Here is a 17,481-nt window from a genome sequence, read left to right on the forward strand (position 1 = left end):
TACTATTACTGTTACTGCTACTGCTATTACTACTACTACCATCATCACCACTACCACCACCGTTGCTGTTCAGAGGTAATTATTTTTTTTTCCTACACATCTCATTAGGTGCCTGGAATGCTTCAAATTCTGCTAATAAGACCAGAAGGGTCTTATATGAATAATAGCACCTATAATTTTATTTTCTTTTCAAACAGAATGGCCACAGCATAGAAGCTGGGATGCATAATATGGTGAGAGTTTGAGAATTGGTAAAAGAGGAATTGATAAACTGAGAGAGAGGATTATTTGTAAGGTATAAATGCAATGGATCATATGTCCAAGGGAATTCCTGGTGCTGTATCTTGCAAAGGAGAGAGATTGGTAATTTTTTTCTTCAGCAAATCCAAGCACATAGGAAATGGCAAATTAGGCTTTAAGATAGGAACTTCTGAAAATTTCACGTTCATTATGAATCTTAACTATGTGTAGTCTTGGTGAAATTACTTCGGTGTAATAGGGAGTTAAAATTTAAGGTGGGTAACATGAGATCTTGACAGCTTTTGCCATTGATAGTTAAGGGGTGGGAGGAATAAAATTGACTGACTGATGCTAAAACCAGAAGTAGTTCGTGCCTTCAAGGAGGCATTTCCAGAGAGAGTTGATCTGAAAAAAAGGGAAGAGGAGTACTCCTGTGTAATTCCCAGAGGTCAATTTCTCACTTACTACTTGTGCTGATCTTTGGTGTCTTATCTGAGGGGAAAAAAATTACTCAAACTGGTCCAAGGTTAAAGACATATCCACTATAACTTACTTTTTATTTTATTAAGGAATTAATAATAACCTTTTATATTCTGCCTGAAAGAAAATTGTTAAAGGATTAGTTGAGTATGAAATTAAATAGCACTTTTCTCATGCATGCTAAAAAGCTATCTAAGGAACTGTTGGCCTTTAAGAAAGTTTCTAAATTATTTTAATTTAGAAAAATTTTCATTTCTTTTGAAAAATAAGAAACTTAGGAATTGCTATGTGGTTTGAATAGCTTAGATGAATTTTTAATTTTCAAGGTACTCATTAAATGATTTCTAGATTATACATATTCCTGAAAAAACAACGAAGGAAGTCAAATGGCATTTTTTAAATCCTACCACTTACGCTAATAAATGTAAATGAACAGGAATGAGATCTGATATTATCACCTTAACTTATAAGCTGTTTGTTGCTTAATTTTATGTAAAATATTTGCTCTAAAATGGTAATAAAAGAGTAGGAAAGGACAAATCACTTAATACTTCAACTCTAGTCTCAACTTCCAACAAGGTCATGTTTCTTGAGCAAAGGAGCATTACAATATATTTCAATTCAGTCATCACAAGAAAGCCACTAAGGAGTTATATCCTGCTGCATTCCTGAGAAGCTGTGCACAGGCTTTAAAAATTAGTCATGCAGCCACATCCTAGTTTTCCCACATAAACCTCTGCACCAAAGCGAGTCTTGATGAACATGATTATAAAAAAAAGAAGCAACTATTCAAAAAATCTGCACTTCATGTGTTAATTTCCCAGTGCAGAAGATGAGTTTGGATAAGTGTATTGAAATCAAATATAGTTGTGGACTGACAGCCTTTGTATCTGGTGCCATTCAACACTATACATACCAATTCTCATGAGAAAAGTGAATACTATTTTACAGTGGAAGCCTGCTAAATCCCACTAATGACTGGAAGTTTCATTGTAAATGGCTGGATTTTGGGAATTAGCAGGTGAATGGAGAAACACAATAGAAGACTAGAGAATAATGCATTGAATAGTGTACTTTTTCATTTGTTCTGACAATTGATTAAGTTTTAATTTCATACTTCATACATAATCAGCAAGTGTGCTAAAGTGTTAAAGCTAACAAATAAGGAGTCTGAGTAACATAAGATCCCACCAGGGTTCTCTGATTATTTTTGCTGAAAGGCAGAAAAAGTGCTATTTTATCTGTGTTGTTAAAAGCGTGTATTTTATCCTACTCTCATTTACAAGTTAATAGTTGCTATTTAACAGCTGGTTCATGGAATGATTCTTGATGCAGAAGATAGATGCAAAACTAAAGAGTGTCAAAGATATCTGTCTGTCTCAAAGATGAATTTTTATGTTCACGGAGATTATGAACTGACAATAGGGATATAGGCATATGGTACTTTCCCTTTTGGACTTTGTCTTCCCAAAGAAAGTATCCTCCATCTTACTGGCAGTACAAGATTTGGCATGTTAAAACGAAGGCTAGTGATTTGTGAAAACCATAAACCTTCATGAACCTTTGCTGTCTTCAAATAAAACAGCCCCCTTCTCTGTCGGAAGAACCTCCACACACCACCAGCCCCTCCAGGCCACTTGTTTCTTTCTCCTTCCTACACTCCCCTTTTCTTGTTCAGTATAAGTGTTTTACATCCATGTGGTAAAACAGATCGAAGAAATTGCTCCAGGTAAATACAAAAGTTTTATCTTGCATTAGCTACCTAGTTCTGTTCATTGCTCCAATATACCAGCATGCAAGGAAAAAGGGTATTAAAATAATGATTGCTGCAGTGGGAAGATGGGACTACTTTCAACAGCAGTGGTGGCTTAAACTGTAAATGAAAGTAAGGGGCAAGTATTGCATCTGCTGGGATCATGTTCTACTCTTTTCCTCTTTATATCTGGATCTTTCAAGTCATTTTTTGTTTTGAATAAACTGAAAGAGTGAGAGGATGTGAAAAAAAATACAATAATGAAAGAAGACAGACTTGGAGGAAGTTGGGACACAATAATTTGTGTTTAAGTATTATATATGCTCAGTAAAACTGGGAATATGTGGAGAGGAGGAATCATGTATTGCCTTCAGATTGCCTACATGCTTTGGGTTTTTCCAATGCTTTCTAAAGGACAATGATGGAAGACACACACAGAGTCTACCTTGCAGTCATTTGCCCCAGGGTGATAAATGACACACAGCTTTATTATTTGTTGCCACTTAACCTTCAAGACAGGAAAAGGAAGTTGCTGGAAACCTTAAACCTAGATGCTGTCCTGGTTGTAGCTTTTTGCTCTGCTCCAGAGCTGCGCTGGCTATGCAGTGTTTTCCTGTCATTATGGTGTAGGTAGAAAACTAAATCCCAGACAACTGTACACCATCAGGTAGGCTTTGCACTGTTGGTTTCTGTCAGAAAACATCAGCATCTGTGAGGTTCCTCTGCACTGTACCATCAGCAGCAGCTTATAGAACCATATAAACATAGAATGGTTTGGGTTAGAAAGGAACTTAAAGCTCATCTAGTTCCAACCCCCTGCCACAGGCAGGGACACCTTCCACTAGACTGGGTTGCTCAAATCCGCATCCAACTGGGCCTTGAACACTTGAACACTTCCAGGGGTGGGGCATTCACAGCTTCTCTGGGCAAAGTGTTTCAGTCCCTCACCACCTTCGTAGTTGTCCTGGGTTCAGCTATAGCAGTCATTTTTCTCCTTCTTAGTAGCTGGTGCAGTGCTGTGTTTTTTAACTTTCAGCCTGGGAACAACGCTGATAACACCAATGTTTTTAGTTGTTGCTAAGTAATGTTTATTCCAACCAAGGACTTTCTCAGTCTCATGCTTTGCCAGGGAGGAGGGGAAGCCGGGCGGAAGCAGAGACAGGACACCTGACCCAAACTAGCCAAAGGGGTATTCCATACCACAGCACGTCATGCCCAGTATATAAACCGGGGGGAGTTACCCGGAAGGCCCTACTTACTGCTCGGGTCGGGCTGGGTATCGGTCGGCGGGTGGTGAGCAATTGTATCCTCTCCCCTTGTTATTTCACGAATCATTATTATCATTGGTGGTAGCAGTAGTGGTTTGTATTATACCTTAGTTGTGGGACTGCTCTTATCTCAACCCGTGGGAGTTACATTCTTCCGATTCTCATCCCCATCCCTCCGGGAGCGGTGGGAGGAAGAAGGCGGGGAGTGAGCGAGCGGCTGTGTGGTTCTGAGTTACCGGCTGGGCTCAAACCACGACAGTAGTGAAGAATACATAGCGAATATATAGTGAAGAATAGCTTCTGACAAGGTAAACATTGATGATGCCTTAAATACCTTTAGTCTGGCTAGATGAACAGCAGTGAAATGTTCTTTCTAAAAGATATTTGAACCAATGATAATAATAAACTACCCACTTCTGCAAAAGGACTGAAAAATGTGGCTATTGGGGTGCTGACTTGTTGCCTCTGTACTGAGTTTGAGCACATGCCAGGTGTTAGGCACTAAACAGGGACCATGTGGGCAGCTTGCACATCAGTAGTAAATGGTCATAGTCTTCCATGGAAAGCAGATGGATTTGGGTTTTGGGTTTTGCTTTTGTTCTTTTAAACAGGAAACTTTTTCAAAACTCAAACTTACTCCTGCATTTTTTTTGCTATTATTTCAGGGAAATGGAACTTTGGAAACATTAAAAATAAAAAATAAAAAAAATTAACAGCTTTACATCTTGTCATTATTCTCCTGTTTGGGCAACAGGCAGATAAGATTTAGATTATGCCCAGCTGCTCATTCTGAAGTACAGACATGTTGCACTGCAGGCAGATAAATCACCTAAATGGAAACCTTGGTAATTCACTATTCATTTCCTTTCATGTAACATGGAGCTTGGTCTTGTTATTTTACATGCAATCGCCACATAGTCAAATCTATGGTACCATTATGTTCCAGGATATCCCCCAAATTGCTATCTTCTTATGCCAGCTCTTGGTATACACAGGTAGCAGATTTAATGAATGACGTTATAATTATAAAGTTAAACTTCTAACACTGAGACAGTTGCCTGTTTTCAGAGGTTGCTGGATTTTTGATCAAAACCATGAATTTTCGTGTATTTTTTGGGGCAGATACTGAACTTAGAAAAATAGCAAGTTTAATTATGCTATATAGTAAAAAAAAAAAAAAATAGTAAAAAAAATATTCCTGGTCCAAAGCTTCTCAAATCACCTGCATAGAAATAAATCAATTTATTCTTTTCTGTTAGATGCCTGAAAAGGCAAATCCACTGACCCTGAAAATATCTCTTTCTCTATTCTTGGCCACATCCATAATCCTCCTTTCTTAATAGCTGAGAAGAAAGTCGTAATTAATACGCCACTAGAGAGTTTTCATTATTTCTTGGGAATTACCTCTTAATTTACTAGATTAGCCTGATTAAGTAATGAATTTGTCAGTTCCAATTTTTCCATAAGAATATGAAGTATGTCATTTTTGACCAGGTGATGCTGAATTAAACTGCAACCGAGGAAGACATTTTGGCCTAGATGCTTGAGTTAAAAATTCTCTAAAACCATCTTCTTAATACACACCTAGTTACTGAAGGCTGCAGAGCCCCACAGACCCTCTTTACCTGCAGACTTTGCAGCCACTGAGCTGGAAGCAAAGCACAGTGGCCTGGCAAGCTCTTCCTCTGCGCTGAAAGCCACGACACAAAAGGAGAAAGGATGTTGTAGACCACAATCCTGCTGTTATGGCACAGCAATTTGGTTGTTTACTGAAATGGTGTGTTGAAGTGCCACTAAATATGTGCAATCACTCTCCTGCAGACGCAGTCCCTTCCATTGGCTGGAGGAGGATAAAATTCTGGGGGTTTTTTTCCCCAGTATAGGTCAAATTTTCTGTGCATCAATGAAGAACGCCATCCTTCCTTCACCAATGTGTAGCAGAAAAGTTTTGTGTTGTTTCTGTGTTCATTCTTTGAGAACTGTGGATTTTTCCCTTTGGCATTTTTGTTGTTGCTAAGAAAACACCTGTGTGTAATTAGTTATAATATTTACTCTATTTATTCTATTTGTGAGTTTGTAGTGGATCAGAAAGTGTCATCCTCTTCTCTTTACACGTCAGGAGAAACTGGTCCATATTCCTTGCAGTCTTTCTCATTTCACCCAAATGGGTCAGTTAAGTAGCTAGGTCACTGACTGCATGTATTAATGGGCTCAGTAGCCTAATTTGCATAAAATATGTAGTGGTTGCCATTAAAATGTCAACCTTTACCTCTTCTAGCAGCTATACTAAGAAGGAAGACTTTAAGGTTCCTGCCTGTGACTCGAGGTTGATGGTACCATAATTGCTATAGGTGGAAATTTTCTAGGGCCATTGGAAAGTTTCAATGACTGGCTCTGTGCTTGTATGGGAATGTAGACTGGCAGAAACTGGTACGGCTAGTAAAACCCTGAGAGAAGCTAAGAACTCAGTCAGTCTTAGGAGCTGGAGTGGGGTGGAGACTGGTATACATAATTATATACATAAAAAATGATAGATGGAGAAAGCCAAACCACAAATAACCATGTGGCACTGAAATTCCTAGAGGCCAGCAGTTCACAAATCAAGAGAACATACCCAATGAAGAGTGATAAACTGAAAAGGAGAGCACAAAATCCTGACACGCCGTGAACCAAGAAAAATTTCCTGACTCCAGGATTTCAGCAACTCACAGTCTAAAAGGTTTGGCAGTGCAGGAGCCAGTGAGGTCTGGCCAGATGCTCTGGCTGCAGAGCATTTCGTGCTGCACAAGTGTGCAAATCATATAGTGATGGTGAAGTGCAATGCTATAAGGGGAGGAGCAGTCCATACCAGCATAGGGGCAGGAGCTGCCTATTCCAGCTCCCCTCTTTGAAGTACTAGACTTCACGTTTTCTGCTTGATTCCCAAACCTGTGGATTTTTTCTTTTAGGCCAAATGAAGAGGTGACAGCTGCTTTTGTTTTTACCTCCTGTCTGCAGCTCTGATGTTGTGTCTGCACTACAGGGTTATGGTCTGCACAGGGGAAACTTCACCACAGCTGGTGTGGAGGAAACCCTGAAACACATCAAATGAATGAAGACTTCTAGAAGTAAAGCTCTAATGGTGAGCATGCGCAACCCTCGGTGCCCAGAAACTTTTCAACTTGCCCAAATCACAGGAGCAGCATATGGCCTCTCTGTGACCCCCATGAGCATCAGCATAGTGACCAATTTTATGTCCTTGCAGCAGAGCACAGAGGTACTAGAGCTCTTCAAATAAACAACAGGAAAATGAGCTGTCAGTTTGAACAGCAAAAGCCTATGTGATGCCCCAGTTTTGGTTTATTTGTTAATTTTATCTTGTGAAAGGTGTTCTTCAGAAAGGTGGTGGTCTGTGTGGAGGAGTGGCACCCAGTTCCTCTGGGAGCAGTGCAGGCTGCTCCGCCGAGCCATGGAGCACACACGAACAGGGAAACTGCTGAAAACAGCTAGGAACAGTCATGGCCTGATTTCAAAAGTGATGGAAAGACCATTTGAAGGAACAAAAAGGGGTGGGCAGAATTTGCTACAACCAAAAAACAGTGGAGTTGGCTGAAGCAGAGGCTGAGTCAAAGGATTTATCTGCAAGGACACAATGGGCAGTGGGAGGTGTGTTAATAAATCCTTTTTATTTCTATTCTGTCTGGCATAATCACTCTGAGCTTAAAACAAGTTGGCTGTTCCATATCTGAGCAGTTCAAAGGCTTCTTCTGGGGCCTTCTTTCTGAATAGAGTAAGTTTTGGTGGGGCCAGCTCAGCAACGTGCCTGACTCGAGACAGTGACGTTCAGGGAGACCTTGGCCCTCTTTAAAAGTTTTCATGTTTTCAAGCCCTTGCACACCATCCTTTCTGTGCCATTCCAGAGAATGGGTACCACTGTCACTTCAGGGAGAGGAGCTCCCAGGTGCCTTCTGTGCCACATTCCCTCACCCAGCTGTTTCCCTGGGACACCAGGGCTGTGCGCTTACCCCTTCAGTGATTGGGGTTACACTATAAATGAGGTAATGGAAATTTGGCCTAGTTGGAAAACTGAATGGGATACGCAGAAATCAAGCTTCAAACTCTTACTTTACTACTCGAAGTCCGAACATGGACGATCAATCTCCCATGGGACTTTATTCAGTCTCACATGTGCTGCCTTTCATGTGCGTCTTAAATTACACTTAAATGAGGCTCTTGTGCCCACAGACCTGTCAACGTACCACTGCTTGCCTGCATCTGTGGAGAAAAATTCATTAGTTTGGGTGCCAGAAGACCATTAGTTAAAATCCTAGGTCTTCCTGTCTGTGTCCCTCACTGTCATCACCCTGCTCTGAGCCCACTTCTCCCTTCACAACTTCTGAGTCTGTTGGGTGATTTCAACTAACTTGGAGAGAAGAGGCAGAATTCTCAAAAATAATTAAGGGTTTTCAAGTATTGTGAGAAGCTCAGTAGCTGGGAGCTCAGTAGCTGGGAGAAGCCTAAATTAGCTGTCTGCCTTTGTGCCAGAGAGGTGGATGGGAGCCAGCAGTGCTTCTGCTCAAAGGGGCAGCTTGGTGGTTGTATCTGGCTGTCTTTTTGCAAAGGTGCTGGGCTGAGGTAGCTGGAGGTTCACGTGGAGAGCTGGCTTGATGCTGGGCAGCAGACAATACAATGGACCTTCAGGTGGCAGCTCTTGCCACTTTGGTGTCATCTTTTCTCACTTGCAGCTGGAGGACTTGATCTTACTACCCTTTCTGCATCTTTCTTGTCTTGATGCACTGAAATTAGAGGTGAAAATGGCTGCTCCTAGGCTTCCTGTCCTAGGTTGCATTGTATAATTTTGATCTTTCCAACATAAAATGGGCTGTTCTGAAATTTTCTGACCATGACTGTAGCTCTCATTGGAACAGACCTCTTCAATATTTGAGTCGTCTGAATATTTTTTGAAAGAAAATCCCTTATTTCATAATTCTGATTTTCTTCTCAGAAAAAAAAAACCAAACAAACCAAACCCCCAAAATCACCCCACATCATTGATTTTTCAACTAGTTTTCCTTAGAAGCTATTAGTCAGCCCTTATGAAGAAAAGAAAAAGATTGGGGGGGACCCCAAACCCCAAAGCCGACTCCTGAATATTTTGCAGATCTTTAATATTATTCTTTTAAAAAGATCCACACAGGCTGACTACACAAGTGACACTGCCTTGAAAGCTTATGTGAACACTTCCTTGGCTAATGCTCATCAATCTGAGGAAGGAAACCAGGCGACACACTGTGAAAAGCTGACCCTGATGCTTGTCCCTGTGCCATATGGCAGCAGAAGCTGGCATTGTTCTTTGGCACTTAGACCAGAAATCTCTTTTGCCCCAGCCTACTGCTGTTTACAGAAATAGTGCTTCAGCCCTGACCATAAATGATGTGCATGTGTCAGATGACAATGCTGTAATGTGCAGTAACCTTGTAAACCTGGGGCACAGCACAAACACTGGGAAAACAAACACATTGTAAAATTTAAGTAAAAAACTTTAAGTTTGATGTGGTTTAATTTACTGCAAATGAGTAGAAGGAATTCCGCTCTGTTTCTTATAGGAGAAAATTGACTGGGAAGAATCACAGCTCTGTCTAGTCTGGGCCACTGGCTTTATCAGGGTGAATCCACCCCATATAGAAATGTTATAAGCCTCCCAATGTTCTATAGTTCCAGTGTTAAATTCTTTGATAATTGTATCTTGAACTATTTCTCTTGGTAGCCTGATCTTTAACCCAATAACCTTCTGAGTCAATTTTTTTTCCTGTTATCCAGCTTAAATCTCATCTTTCTTAAATTCTGGTTTGTGCCTGCTTCTGCTTCCCTTGTCTGCTTTTCATGCTGAGCCCTCAGGTTTATAGGCTGAGTCATTCCTACTTGAGGTTTCTTCCCATTTTTTACTTTGTTCTGCTAACTTATGCAGTATGTTTCTCTTTTGTTCAAGAACTTAGAATTTAAGAAGCTCTTATTATCCTTACCATTTATTTTCCCACTTCATCATCTGTCTAACCTACCATGTAATTCAACCCCTCTGCAGTGGCCGCAGTTGTTTTTTTACAGAAAAACTGTATCTGGGATGTGAATGATCCAGAGCTTCAAAAGCAAGCTGTTGAATATTAATGACTGCCTTTTTATCTCCAGGATGACAGACTGTCAATATCCTTCCTGACAGTAGGTTACCATCCACTTCAGCTTGGCATTAATCATGCTAATTTGATGACTTTTAGTTTAAATGTTTGCTTGTACAGTGGATCTTTTCCCTGTCTTCCCCTCCTTACTTTGTTTTTGATTACCCTTTTGATAGTTGGTGGCTTAACTAGACAACAAGTGTTCCCCTGACTTTCAGCAAATCCTTCTTTTTGGAAGCATAATCTAATAGGTACATAACACAGACTTGGGAGATTTCAGTCTGTTCAGAGTTGCATAATTTCACGTCTTCTACCTTGGTACCCCTTTTTTTCTGCCTTCTATAAGGTGTGATTTAGTCTTCATGCCTAATCTGAAGCAGTAGACAAAAGATGTTTTGGTCCTTAATCCAGTTTGAGCAAAGGTTTGCTTTCCCTCACTAGGGAAAATAGTGCTGTTAACACTATTTTAACAAAAATAGAGCTGTAATCCTTGTCTTGTGATCTCCTGATGTGCAGCAGGTCAGAGCACTTACTCATAATTAAATGAGTTTGTCAACAAAATATGGTCTTGTTACAAAGGGAAGGAAAATAACTAAGTTGTCAAATCTTTCTCCTCAAAGGCAAACAAATAACCAATTAAACCAATTCTTCTTTGTTCTAAATTCATGAGCACCTACAATGCTCAGAGCTGGAGATTCATTCCCCCATTCTCATTGTCCTTTCTCAGATCCATGCACAGTATGTGCCTTATCTTTCTCTGTAGAAGTTCAGGACCAGTCACCCAAAACCCATCACTGCTTCACTGTGATTGATTGCCAACTTCTCTGGGCAAATATTAGCAATGAATTATATACAGTCAGCGTGCTACAAACATGCAGGTTTCTAAGTACGAAAAAATAGAGAAAGCAGGGTTCAGTGAAAGATGTGTTCCTCACCGGGTCACACCAAGAAGCTGCCAAAAGATGCATTTTTCACTAAGTCACACCAACAAGCTGCCAAAAGGAGGAGGCAAGAAGTTCAGACCCCATTTATCCACAGTCCTTTAGCCATCAATTAAGAACAGCAGGTGACTACTAATGTAGCACTCTTTAAAGTATTAGTAACTAATAGCACACTATAACTAATCCAATACATTACTAGTAAACACAGTAGCAGACTGGCATTTCTATAACATTGCTGTAGTTGGGAAGCAACCTTTATTCTGCTCATGAGGGTGAGCAGCCTGTCTCCTACTTCAGGCACAAAAAGAAGCATTTAGGGGTGAAAGTTGAAGCCAGTCTATCATTTAGGAGGTTTAAAGGGTCCATTGACTAGAAAAGTTGAGATATCCATTAAAAAGAAGGTATGGGCAAAGGCAGTCATCTCATCAGGAGGTAAACATCAAATCTGATGAATAATGGAAAGAGAGAACTTTCTCATGTTACTTTAGTGTAAGCAGATTAAGCATATTTTTGCTTTTATATTTTTCTGCCTACATCTTCTATAAACATTTGTGGCTGTGTTGTCTCTTTTGAATATTATGAATAAATGCATGTTTGTGTCTTTGCTTAGCCTGAGGTGAGGGAATTGGAGCTGGCTCACATTTGCATTTCAGGTCATCCACCAGCCGCAGCAATGTGTTCCTCTCCCCGGCCCCCTTTCCTGCACATTGTCCATTGCATCCACGGGATCCAACAGGTCAAGCCCATCTGAATCACATGGGGAGCTAACACAGGGGTCAGGAAAGACAGAAATACCCTCCAGCTCTCCACTGGGGAGGCAGAGGCTTCCTGCCATGCTGAAAGGTGTCAACAGCATCCCTCTGGTTCAGGTGTCATCGTGGCAGAGTGTTTTACACTGGGAAACAAGAGAATCAAGTTTTTCTCCAGCATGATAGTTGATTTATTAAATGGCTCAAAGCAAAGCCATACTTTGAGCCAATCTGCATGGGAGTATAGGTTGCCTGGCTAAGGGAGAAAAAAGACTCCCAGAAGGCAGGGTACGAGGAATAAATGCATGGTCCAGGCCTGCACCAAGCTGTTTTGTCTCACTCTGGGGAGATCAGGCTTTGCTACAGGCTGAAGAAACACTGACCAGCTGCAGATGCTGCTAAATAAATTGATGCTCCACAGATTTAACAGGAGGCCTCCGAAGGCAGTGGTACACAATGGTCCCTGGGGAGGTTCTGTGGCCTGGCAGCGACGAGGTCTTCCTGATCCATGGTGCAGGCTCATAGACAAACACAGATCGGCACCATGTGTGTCTACATCAGAGTCCGTTACTCCAATCTGCATTTGTAGTCAATGCAGGGAAACAGGCACTTACAAGACATGACTTTTCTCATCCCAAGGTCACATGAAATATGTCGAATGAATGCTATATGACTTGCTCAGGTGTAAACATCTGTAAGACTGCCCATGGCAAGGGGTTGAAATTAGATGATCTTAAGGTCCTTTCCCACCCTGACCGCTCTGTGATTCTATGATTTCTTGGGAATAATCCTTTTCAGTACTGGTCCACTATATTGTTTACCTCCCAAACTCCTCCATGATGTTCCCATAATGTTTTCCCAGTGGCAGAATTCCTCTGCGTTTCTTGGTGGCAGGCTTTGTGGGCTCAGTGAACAATCAGATGGAGCCTGTTCAAACCACCAATAGCTGAAAGCTTTATTTCAGTATTAAAGTCATTTTGCACCCTCAGACGTGATATCGTTCAGTGATTGCTGCTGATTATTTAGATACTAACAGGATTTCCTAAGCATTCAGTCAGCCATGGGAAAAAAACAGGTAGGACAATTTCTTTTCTCTCTGTCTCTGAAACAAGGCATGCACAAACCCAGGAGAGACACAGCAAGCAGTATGGCTGTTTTGGGATCAAGGGGCAGTATAATGTCCAGGGGACAAACGAGGCAGTGAGAAAGATGTGCAGCAGTGCCATGACTCTCCTGCCCACAGTTCTGACAGGCATGGACACACTTTGGTTACAAAACACAAAGGAGACACCTCTTGAGGTCTTGGATCTTCTCCTGAAACCCTTCCTGCAAGCACTTCTGACAGGGCAAAGGCAAGCACCAAAATCTTTGTGCGTAAACCTCTGAATTGAAACGTGCTGAATAAGCCCTGGTAAGTTAACACAATAACCTTGTACCAGCAAAGTACCCAACAACAATTTTATCTTTTTTAATCGTATTGGATGGGTTGATAAAGAATGCATCCTTCCTATACCAATACTGCAGTAATTTCTGGCTCTCATAGCACTGTGACTGAAAGGTGGAATTATTTCCTATATCTTTACGGCTATTTCAATTAATTTTAAAACTTTTTCCTCTGTGATCTTGTTTCATTCCTAACAGGTTGTGACACATCTTATAACCTGGCCCTGCAAAGAGAGTTAATATTATATCTTTTTCTACCAGTCCCTTACATGGCACTTTTCTACAATAAAAACAGGACAAGAAATCATTAAATTAGAGTATTTCAAAAACCCTTGGTCCATCTAATCTAAGGTATGCTTTTGAGTGGAACATATATTTTCCTCCTACAAGTATTCAAGCGAAAGGATATTTGTGATATAATCTTATGACAGCCACAAAACCTATAGCTTTTGGGGCTGGAAAAGCCATTCCAAGGGAAGGACAGCTCTGCAACAGCATTGCTTCCTCCACGCCTTTCTAATCTGGGTATCCCATGGTGCTGGGCACCTCAGCCCCAGCCCCAAGATGCTGTTACTTTTAGGGTTAGGTTTCAGAGAGCCACAAAGTCTATAGCTCCAGGGACAGTGGGGCTGGAAAAGGCACACACATGGGAGAACAGCACTGCTGCCTCCACAGCTTTCTGATCTGGGCATCCCATGGTAATGAGGACCTCAACCTCAGCCTCAAGCTGCCATTCATTTTATGATTAGGATTAGGGTTCAGAGACCCACAAAGCACTCAGCTCCAGGGACACTCTGGCTGGAAGCGGCACACTCAGGACAGCACTGCACAGCACCAACATTTTTGCCTCCACATGTTTTTAATCTGGGCCAGCTGTGTTCCTGGGGAACTCGGCCTCAATCAAATCTGTCGTTAGGGTTAGGTTAGGGTAAAGGTTCAGAAAGCCAAAAAGACCACACCTACAGGTACGCTGGGGTAGGAAAAGGCATGCCAAAGGAAGCACAGCACTGCACCAGTGTTGCAGCCTTCAGAGCTTTCTGATCTGGGCCACCCATCGTGCTGGGGACCTCTGCTTCAGTCCCAAGCTGCCATTATCATCAGAGAGCCACAAAGCCTACAGATCTAAGGACACTGGGTCTTGTTGTATTTTGCAGGGGGGTTGGAACTAGATGATCTTAAGGTACTTTCCAACCCTAACCATTCTATGATTCTATGATTCTATGATTCTATGATCTCAGTTGAAGTGCCTGTTTATGGTGAACGCTGTGTTCTTAGCTCCTCAATTTAAATGTTGGTTTGTTTTTTAGAAATATCATGTTTAGCTATCAATTAAAAAACTTTTGCTTGAGAACTGTCATACTGAAAATTTTAGGGATAGATAAAGGAAATATAACTTTAAGGTACCGCCTTAAGAATCTTGGTTGTGTTTTATCTTCTGCGATATTTTATACTAAACTGCAATGGCAGAGATTTGCTAAATCCAAAAAGAGTAATTAAAGCTAAGATCTCAAAGGGTTGTTTTAGGGAAGGAGGGATGCATGTCTCATACCTGTGTAGATGCATCCAAGTTGATACTGCTTGTACAGTCAGTTTGCAGAAGCAGCCAGATGGATGAGTACTGTAAGGTGCTTTATTTGCCTCGCAAGTTGATGACAGTGGCAAGTTGTGGCTGGTGGTTAGTTAGCCAAAGATGCTTTGTCAGACCTTTTCATTAGTGAATGCCTCTGAGAAATTGAAAAGCTTTTGAATGCTGAAGAGCCAAGTTTTGTTCACATCTGGGCTATGGAACTGCCTTCCCAAGCGATAATACTCCCAGTGATTGGGTCACACAAACAGAAATAACAAAGTCATGTGGGTAACTCTCCCATTGCAGTCCTTTCTTCGCAACCCATTTTCAGTCATCACAGGGACTTTCTCCATTGCTGCCAGTCCTACCCAGTGATCTGTGGTCCCTAGGAAAGCTCTTCTTACCATCTCAGAGGTTGGACTTTGTCTATCCTTCGCAGCAATTTGTCTCCATGCTTGAAAACAAGCAGACTCACCTTCTGGCTGTGACTTTTCTCATGTCAGCTGAAGCCTCAGGATGCTGATCTGTGGTGGTGGCAATTTCTGCTCTCCCTTGGTGTCCCACATGGCTCAGTCTCCTCACAGGAGAATCAAGGAGTTGTGAACAACAAAGAAAAAAACACAAACCCTAAGTACTCTCTGTTACCCAAGGTAGCAGCACTTTTATGGTATAACTGTAATTTATTTACGGAAAAGTGAAGAAACTGTATTTCATATTTAAATGAAAAGTCACCTATTTCATGCTTATTTTTGATAATATCTACTGGGCATTGAGTGCAACAAATATAAATGATCTAAACCTAAAAGGGTTACAAATAGTTTCAGGGAAAGAAAAGACCTCTGCACCTAAAGAGTGTGAAAGTAGCAAGGGAACACTCATTTCAGCTGATGTATTGTTTTGTGAGAAGAATTGGGTTATGGGTTGATCTGAATGCTAAAGCTGCGATATGAAGCTACTTGCTTCAATTGCTGAAATGTAGTTTTAAGCTTTGAATTGTGTACCTCCTCATGACTGAGAAACAAACTCAAGTACATATGGTCTAATGTAAGGCTGAGGCTTTCAAAGGCATTTTCTTCATGTGAACTTACTTTCCCTCTCCCACTGCCTTTCTGGTAAAGTAATTTTTCAGATTGGGTTGTTCCTATATCTTCAAAAATAAGGGAGAAGATTGAGTTTTATAGTCCTTGCCAGGATTCTAAGACATTTGGGAAAATGTAGATAAATGTTCTTGGGATTTTTTAATCTTAGTTCCTTAAAATAACCAAACAAAATAAAATAAAATTAAAAAAAAAAAAACCAAAACAAAAAAACAAAAACAAAAAACAAAACCAAAAAACCAACAAACCCACAACCAAACCAAAAAACACACACATCCCTCCATCCTCCCCCCTTTTCTCCCCTCCAAATCCCAGACAACTTCCATAAGGAAAACAAAGTTTCAGCAGTTTCTGGTGGATATGGGCTGACCTTTGTGAGTCAGACATGGCTAATTACTGTTTCATGCAGAAATTGGGCAAAACTGTTTTTCATGATGTCATGCTTCACACCTAGATTAACTACAACGGTTTTAGCTGAGTTTAGTTTAGTTTCTGGTTTGTTCAGTTCTGAAGCATTATAAAAACAAAACACTATAAGGGGCATGACCCCGTAGAAATGAAAACACAACAAGGTCTTGCACTAATAGCTGTAAAATACTACTGCTGAGTTCAGTGTTGCTTTAGCAAATTCCCTAAACTTTTCCAGTCGCTCTTTATCAAAAAGTAAGGATAACTCTTCTATTCATTGCACCTGCTGCTCCTTTGCAAGTAATATATATATATTTATACACGTATGTATACACACATACACATGCGTGCATACACACACATATAATTTTTTATGTATATCTTATATATTTGTATAGTGTGTCTTTCTACTTGAGTAGATTGACAAAACTGTTTGATTAAAACTTAAAGACTTGCATTAGAAGTTCATGTTAGTTATTGACGATCCAGCCTGCACAAGGCAAATGGCCAGGAGAGGTACCTGCTGCACAGATTTGGGGACAGGAGAAGAAAACAGTTTGTGTGTTTAATTCCTGTGAAGTGCCATGACGCTTTAACTGAATTGTGCCTGTGTTGGCTAAAAAATTCTCTGAAATAAACCTGAAGTGGGAAGCTTTTGCTATTACCATATAGCAGTGCACAGAAGCACCACCCACAAAGCAGGATCTCATTGCAGTAGATGTTATAAAAGAGCATCAAAGCTCACAACAGTTCTGAAAAAGCCAGAGATAACAGGAGATGGTACCTAAGAAGGAGCTGGGACTTCAGCTTACTATGCAACAGTTTTTCATTATTTCTTTTTCTCACATGCCACTTCTTCCACCCATCCTTTTCCTGCCCCATCCTCCTGTTAAATTTGTCAAGATGGGGTTCTAGATTTAGAAGGTCTGAACTTGGATCCTTTAATAGTTTTCTTTTTGTTTCAATTTGCTGATGCAGTGCTCTTTAAGGGGTAATAAGACAAGGGTAATTAGACAATAAGGGGTAATTAGACAATAAGACTATTTTTTACATTAGTCATTGATATCATATATGTGCTTAGAGATTAAGTGAGAGTGGAAAGCTGAGAAAAGCAGCAAGTTTCACATCATTAGTGCATAAGGAGTGGAAAATTACAGTTCCTACCTGCATGCAAAGGAGAGGAAAATCACTGGACTGGAAAAAAAAAAAGGAAATTTATAAGTAGGGGTTGGAGAAATAATTTGCAAAAGGAGAAATTATCAATGTGTTTTTATCTGTGTGCATGTCAAGGTTTTGCATATATCCGATTGAGGTGGTTAGCTAAACTTTTAATTCTGAAACTTGGTTTTGTTCTCAAATTTTCTGAAGGATTTTTTTTTTTTT

The sequence above is a fragment of the Strigops habroptila genome, chromosome 2 (assembly GCF_004027225.2).
Source record: "Strigops habroptila isolate Jane chromosome 2, bStrHab1.2.pri, whole genome shotgun sequence".
NCBI classification, from domain to species: domain Eukaryota; kingdom Metazoa; phylum Chordata; class Aves; order Psittaciformes; family Psittacidae; genus Strigops; species Strigops habroptila.